An 8,631-nucleotide genomic window follows, 5' to 3' on the forward strand; every position below is an offset into this window, starting at 1 on the left:
TGTTCCTTCGTGGTGTCTCGTACCTGTGATGCGGCCGCCATCTTAGCTACTCTAGGGGCCTTCTGTGTGAAGTTCAGCTGGCGGCTGACGTCCGTCTTTCTGGGACCGATCGGCATGTGAATTGTTGCCTGAGTGGTTCAGGAAGCTTGGGGGTCCGTACAGAGTGTGTCCCGCTCAGTGTAGGTGGAAGGGGAGCCGGACGGGGCCGGAGCGGTGCGGAGCTCTCGGTTAGAGCGTCTTCCCGGGAGTCTCGCGCATGCGCACCTCTTGCAGTTTCCAGATTTCTAGGAGGACCTAGGTCCACGTGAGAAACATTACTTTGTTGTAAGAGTATTCCCATTTCCTTGCAATTAGTAGCATAGCATCATCCACACATTATTACCCTGACTGCGTTACACCCAAAGCAAATTAATTTAAATGCTTCTACTAGTCACCTCCTCCACCACTATATAATATAGAATGAAGAGATTAGTAAAAATCATGTCAAGTCAGTGGTTTAATTTAAATCATTTTGCTATTTTGGTACAACCTACAGTTTAAATTGTTCATATTGAACTGCACACTGGATAACATATGTATGCAGGGCAATCCTTGGTTAAGGCAACTAGGACTATTGCATAGGTCTTGGTTATTTTGATCAGGTATTGACATTATACATTTGCAAACACTTCTTTGTATTGGTTGCTGAGGCTGGCAAAATACACTGAGAAAAATTATAAACGCAACACTTTTGTGTTTGCCCCTATTTATCATGAGCTGAAGGCAATGAACTACGATCTAGGCCTATTTCTCTCAAATATTGTTCACAAATCTGTCTAAATCTGTGTTAGTGAGCACTTCTCCTTTGCCGAGATAATCCATCCACCTCACAGGTGTGGCAAATCAAGATGCTAATTATACAGCATGATTATTGCACAGGTGTGCCTTATGCCTCGTACACACGATCAAACAATCCGGTGGAAAAGTCAGACAATCCGCCCGTGTGTAGGCTCCGGCGGACTTTTTTTACCCAAGAAAGTATTTTTGCACTCCAATCTGTCCACGGACTCGAATTTCGGCGGACAGTACGGCTGTGTGTGTGCCAGTCCACCGTACTTTTGAAATGAACGGACTTTTCCCCCCAGAGAAAAGTCCGCTCATTTTGAGCGCATCTCCAGGTAGCCGGGGCCAGCGATAGAGGCGTCGCTGGCCCCGTCACCTGGTATGGACTTAAACGGGAATCCCTACGCCGAAAAATTGCCATGGGGTCCCCCCTAGATCCATATCGGACCCTTATCCGAGCAGGCTACCCGGCCGGCCAGGAAAGGGGGTGGGGACGAGTGAGCACCCCCCCCCCTCCTGAGCCATACCAGGCCGTGTGCCCTCAACATGGGGGGTGCCTTGGGGAAGGGGAGGCCTCGCAGCCCCCCCCCACCCCAAAGCACCTTGTCCTCATGTTGATGAGGACAAGGGCCTCTTCCTGACAAGCCAGGGTTGCTCGTTCCCATCCCCTTTCCTGGCCGGCGGGGTAGCAAGCTCGGATAAGGGTCTGATATGGACCTAGGGGGGGACCCCCACGCCGATTTTCCATACCAGGTGACAGGGCCAGCGACGCCTCCTTTGCTGGCCCCGGCTACCTGGAGACGCGCTCAAAATGAGCGGACTTTCCTCCATGTGTGTGGGCGAGTCCGTTCATTTCAAAAGTACGACGGATAGTCCGGCGGACTTAGTACTCCATATTAGTCCGCTGCAAAAGTACCGTGTGTGGGCAAGTAGCTCGTTCGGAAAGTGCAGCGGATATTCCGGTGGAAAGTTTGCCAGACTAAGTCCGCCGGATAGTCTGCTATGTGTGTACGCGGCATTAGGCTGGCCACAATAAAAGGCCATTCTAAAATGTGCAGTTTTATCACACAGCACAATGCAACAGATGTCACAAGTTTTCAGGGAACGTGCAATTGGCATGCTGAGTCCAGAAATGTCCACCAGAGCTGTTGCCCTTGAATTGAATGTTCATTTCTCTACCATAAGCCGCCTCTAAAGGTGTTTCAGAGAATTTGGCAGTACATCCAACCGGCCTCACAACCACAGACCAGGTGTAACCACATCAGCCCAGGACTTCCACATTCAGCATCTTCACCTCCAAGATTGTCTGAGACCATCCACCCGGACAGCTGCTGCAACAATCAGTTTACATAACCAAAGAATTTCTGCACAAACTGTCAGGAATTGTCCCAGGGAAGATAATCTGCATGCTCATCGTCCTCATTGGGGTCTCGACCTGACCGCAGTTCGTCATAGTAACCGACTTGAGTGGGCAAATGCTCACATTCGAAGGTGTCTGGCACTTTGGAGAGGTGTTCTCTTCACGGATGAATCCCGGTTTTTACTGTACAGGGCAGATGGCAGACAGCGTGTATGGCGTTGTGTGGGTGAGCGGTTTGCTGATGTCAACATTGTGGATTGTGTGGTCCACGGTGGTGGTGGGGTTATGGTATGTGCAGGCGTATGCTATGGACAATGAACACAGGTGGATTTTATTGATGGCATTTTGACTGCACATAGATACCGTGACAAGATCCTGAGGCCCATTGTTATGCCATTCATCCACGACCATCACCTCATGTTGCAGCATGATAATGCACGGCCCCATGTTGCAAGGGTCTGTACACAATTCCTGGAAGCTGAAAACATCCCAGTTCTTGCAATGCCAGCATATTCACCGGACATGTCACCTATTGAGCGTGTTTGAGATGCTCTGGATCGGCGTATGCGACAGCGAGTTCCAGTTCCTGCCAATATCCAGCAACTTCACACAGCCATTGAAGATCAATGGACCAATATTCAACAACCTGATCAATTCTATGTGAAGGAGATGTGCTGCACTGTGCGAGGTAAATGGTTGTCACACCAGATACTGACTGGTTTTTGGACCCCCCCCATACAGTAAAACTGCACATTTTAGTGTCTTTTTATCGTGGCCAGCCTAAGGCACACCTGTGCAATAATCATGCTGTCTAATCTAATCTTGATATGCCACATCTGTGAGATGGATGGATTATTGGGATGGTGGATGGATTATTTCTGCAAAGGAGAAGTTCTCTCTAAGCTCACGTACACACGGTCGGAGATTTCGGCAACCAAATCCGTCGGATTTTGCCCGTCGGATTGAGTCCGACGGATTGTGCCCGAAACTGTTGCATACACACGGTCGGGCCAAGTTGTCTGATTTTGCGGTTGCCAAGAACGCGGTGACGTAAGCCGTGTACGGCGGGACTAGAAAAAGGAAGTTCAGCACCACGTCCGGCACCCTTTGTGCTCCTTCTGCTGATCTCGTGTTTTAGTAGAAGTTTGGTGAAAGACGATTTGCCCTTTTCAGATTAGTGATTCAGATCGCTACTGCTCTTCAGTTTCTGCTTGTCTTTGCGTATCTGATAATCAGTGCGTGCAGTCATTAAGTATTTGCTTCTCATTGTGGACTCTATCTTGGTATAGTACGCTTTGAAAGGCATTTTTTAGTGTCTGCTTGCTTCTGCTATTCAGGTCGTCCTTTCAGGCCTTGCTGTTTAGCGTGGCTTTCTGGTGTCCGTTCTGACCACCCAACCGTTTTCCAAACATGTTTCGTCTACGTCCTCATCGTACAGCTTGTGCTGTGCAGGGGTTCTTACTTTGACTTTGACACAAGCCAAAGGGCTTGTGTCAAAGTCAAAGTAAGAACCCCTGCAAAGCACAAACTGTACGATGAGTACGTAGACGAACCTTCAGGACCTCAAGTTCTCTACAGGCATCTCCCCCCAGGCTCTGGGGATCATTATTCCAGAGACCTGTTCTGCCATCATTCAGCTCCTGCTGAAGGACTATATTATGCAAATTTTTAACCGTAACCATCACATTCTATGTATTTCATGATTGCTAATGTCTTGCATTTCTTTCCTCATTCCCTAATTACCATCATTGCAATATGCTCTAATTCATATACTCTGCCCCTTTGTCCTCATGCGGATTTGCCTCACTAACTTCCCCACCATGCTCTTCTTGGCCCCTAAAACTAGAGTCTAGTCACTTGACAGTGTCTTTTGGCAGCTCCATAGTATTGCTTTTCCCTAAACACCCCCTAAAATCTCTACAAATGTGATGTGTGTGCTTCAATTCATGCAAAGTGACCTTTTTATTGTTTTTTGGAGTTGTGTCAAACTCATTAGTAACCCCCCTCTCCCCAAATGTTACCTCAGCTGATAGCAATCTTCTATCTCATGACTTGACCCAACCCAATACACACTCTAAATACCTTTTTCATGATCACATTTATGGACAAATTCACCAAAGCATGTAGTGTAAGGGCCTGCCTCAATACTTTCAAATGCTAGTTTTATTTTTTCAACATATTAATTTTATTGCTATGTAATAGCATAATGTCAAAATGTCCTTCCATTTTGTTATTATGACACTTCTTACCTGTCCGGTGGGCTGCCAATAGTGTAACTAAGGAGGGGCTTCACAAAGTATCACACATTATTTACGCATTCAGCTCTCAATCAAGTGGAGAGGGTTACCTCTTCTAAACATCCCCCCCTCATTTTTTAACAAGGGCCCATCAGATGGGGGGATGGGGGGTTAGGACTCTCATAAGGAGACCTTATACTTTAGGCTTTAAATACTCATTTTAAAAAATGTTATACTAATTGTCTTCAAAAATGTGGGTGTTTAATCTGCATGCAATGTTGATTTGTCAAATTACTAGTTTGTTTTCTTGTGTCACTACACAGTGTCCTTCAACGCAACAGGAATGGCAGACTGTGGCCTCCCACTTTGCCATTTTTTGTCAAGTTGTGCCTTTTTCAGCAAAAGTGCAAACCCAAGTTCAGAGTGAGATGAGGGGACAGTCTCTTCTTCAGATAATCTTATGTTGTTGGTCTGCTACACACACACCTTCTTTTTGTTAACTAATGTGTAGTGCATTACTGATCTAAATCATGCTCATTTTCAGCACCATGGCAGGAAAATGGCATGATTGTCCAAATTTACACATCACTGTGGGTGCTTTTTACTAAAGGCACATCCACTATGCACTACAAGTGCACTGCAAAAGTACACCTGAAACTGCACTTGGAGTGCAAAGTGGAGTTGCCTTTAGTAAATCACACTCCTCAGCACAAACTCAAATTTGACTACAAATACATTGTAAGCCCAATGAAAAAGGAAGCCACACATTGTTGAGAATGAAACTTTTTAATACAAGCACATTCATATGTGCGTTTAGTAAAGGTTTTTACAACACGACCAAGATATTTTGGGTATCCAAAACCCAGTTTAACCACTTGCCGACCGCCGCACGACAATATACGTCGACAGAATGGCACGGGCAGGCATATGGGCGTATATATACGTCCCTGCCTTCCCGCGGGTGGGGGGCCCGATCGCCCCCCCCCCCCCCCCCGGTGCCAGCGGCGGTCGGTATCCGTGCAGGAGCGATCCGGGATGAGGGGGCGGCCATTCATTCATGGCCACCCCCTCGCGATCGCTCCTGACGAATGGAAGTGAAGCATTGCATCACTTCCTCTCCTGTAATGTAAACACAGGCAGAGGAAGTGATGTAATCTCTCCTCCGTGTCGGTATTTTTCGTTCCGGCACCGAGGAGAGAGGATCAGTGAGTTGCACCAACACGACACTACACAGTAGAACATGCCAGGCACACTCACACCCCCCCTTCACCCCCCGATCACCCCCCCAATTACCCCTGCCCCCCCCCCCCCCCCCCCAGTCACAGTGACACCAATTGCATTTTTTTTTTTTGCATTGGTGTCATTTGTGACTGTAATAACTGTTAGGGCAGTTAGGGTTAGCCCCCTTTAGTTCTAATGTACCCCCCTAACCCCCCCAATAAAGGTTTAACCCTGTGATCATCCCCCGTCGCCAGTGTCACTAAGGCTGGGTTCACATTGCAGCGGTTTATGAGAACGGATGTGATTCGCACCGCACTGCAGTGCAAATCACATCCGATCTCTGTGCGATTCGAGTTCAGCCATACAGATAGTATGGCTGAATTCGCGCTGCACCCGCTGCAAATTCGCACGGGACCCTTTTTTTGGTCCGCAGCAGAATCGGATCGCATGGGTGTTCACACCATGCGATCCGAGTTTGCAGATCGCACTGCGATATGCGAACTGATCTGGGGGTGTCATTAACATTTCACTGACACTCCCAGCAGTTCGCATAGGGCAGTGTGAACTGCTGCCGGGAGGCATGCGATGCGGGAACCCGCCGCGGATTTGTGGCGTACCTGCATCGCTCCAGTGTGAACCCAGCCTAATAAGCGATCGTTTTTCTGATCACTGTATTAGTGTCACAGGTGACGCTAGTTAGGTAGGTAGGTATTTAGGTTCGCCGCAGCTTTTTATAGCGCCAGGGACCCCCATATACTACCGCATAAAGCCCCCTGATTGCCCCCTAGTTAACCCTTTCACCAGTGATCACCATATAACTGTTACAGGTGACGCTGGTTGGTTAGTTATTTTTTTATAGTTTCAGGGCACCCGCCATTTATTACCTAATAAAGGTTTAACCCCCTGATCACCCGGCGGGTGTCATTTGTGACTGTAATAACTGTTAGGGCAGTTAGGGTTAGCCCCCTTTAGTTCTAAGGTACCCCCTAACCCCCCCAATAAAGGTTTAACCCCGTGATCACCCCCCGTCGCCAGTGTCACTAAGGCTGGGTTCACATTGCAGCGGTTTATGAGAACGGATGTGATTCGCACCGCACTGCAGTGCAAATCACATCCGATCTCTGTGCGATTCGAGTTCAGCCATACAGATAGTATGGCTGAATTCGCGCCGCACCCGCCGCAAACTCGCACGGGACCCTTTTTTTGGTCCGCAGCAGAATCGGATCGCATGGGTGTTCACACCATGCGATCCGAGTTTGCAGATCGCACTGCGATATGCGAACTGATCTGGGGGTGTCATTAACATTTCACTGACACTCCCAGCAGTTCGCATAGGGCAGTGTGAACTGCCGCCGGGAGGCATGCGATGCGGGAACCCGCCGCGGATTCGTGGCGTTCCCGCATCGCTCCAGTGTGAACCCAGCCTAATAAGCGATCGTTTTTCTGATCGCTGTATTAGTGTCACAGGTGACGCTAGTTAGGCAGGTAGGTATTTAGGTTCGCCGCAGCTTTTTATAGCGCCAGGGACCCCCATATACTACCGCATAAAGCCCCCTGATTGCCCCCTAGTTAACCCTTTCACCAGTGATCACCATATAACTGTTACAGGTGACGCTGGTTGGTTAGTTATTTTTTTATAGTTTCAGGGCACCCGCCATTTATTACCTAGTCTCACTAGTGTACCCCTAAATTTAGGGGTGTCTACTTTCCAAAATGGGGTCATTTGGGGGGGGGTTGTGCTATCTTGACATTTTATGGCCTTCAAAACTGTAACGCCCTTAGAAAGCCTGAAGGCGGTGCTTGGTTTTCAGGGCCCCGTACGCGGCTAGGCTCCCAAAAAGTCCCACATATGTGGTATCCCCGTACTCAGGAGAAGCAGCAGAATTTATTTTGGGGTGTCATTTCACATATGCCCATGGCATGCGTGAGCAATATATCATTTAGTGACAACTTTGTGAAAAAAATAAATAAAAAAAAAAGTTTGTAATATTCCCGCAACTTGTGGCAAAATATAAAATATTCCATGGACGCAACATGCCTCTCAGCAAATAGCTTGAGGTGTCTACTTTCTAAAATGGGGTCATTTGTGGGGGTTTTGTGCCATCTTGGCATTTTATGGCCTTCAAAACTGTAATAGGTAGTGAGGAGTGAAGTCAAAAATTTACGCCCTTAGAAAGCCTGAAGGCAGTGCTTGGTTTTCGGGGCCCCGTACGCGGCTAGGCTCCCAAAAAGTCCCACATATGTGGTATCCCCGTACTCAGGAGAAGCAGCAGAACTTATTTTGGGGTGTCATTTCACATATGCCCATAGCATGTGTGAGCAATATATCATTTAGTGACAACTTTGTGAAAAAAAAATAAAAATAAATAAAAGTTTGTAATTTTCCCGCAACTTGTGCCAAATATAAAATATTCCATGGACTCAACATGCCTCTCAGCAAATAGCTTGGGGTGTCTACTTTCTAAAATGGGGTCATTTGTGGGGGTTTTGTGCCATATTGGCATTTTATGGCCTTCAAAACTGTGATAGGTAGTGAGGAGTGAAATTACAAATGTATGCCCTTAGAAATCCTGAAGGTGGTGCTTGGCTTTCGGGGCCCCGTACGCGGCTAGGCTTCCAAAAAGTCGACCACATGTGGTATCCCCATACTCAGGAGAAGCAGCAGAATGTATTTTGGGGTACAATTCCACATATAACCATGGCATGTGTGAGCAATATATCATTTAGTGACAACTTTGTGTAAAAAAAAATAAAAAAAAATAAAAGTTTGTAATTTTCTTTTTTTTTTTGTCATTATTCAATCGCTTGAGGCAAAAAAATAAAATATTCAATGGGCTCAACATGCCTCTTATCAATTTCCTTAGGGTATCTACTTTCCAAAATGGGGTCATTTGGGGGGGTTTTGTACTTCCCTGCCATTTTAGCACCTCAAGAAATGAGATGGGCAGTCATAAACTAAAAGCTGCGTAAATTCCAGAAAACGTACCTTAG

This window comes from Lithobates pipiens, unplaced genomic scaffold, assembly GCF_037356315.1.
Source record: "Lithobates pipiens isolate NorthernLeopardFrog02 unplaced genomic scaffold, aLitPip1_a1.2 Scaffold_16, whole genome shotgun sequence".
Lineage (NCBI taxonomy): Eukaryota > Metazoa > Chordata > Amphibia > Anura > Ranidae > Lithobates > Lithobates pipiens.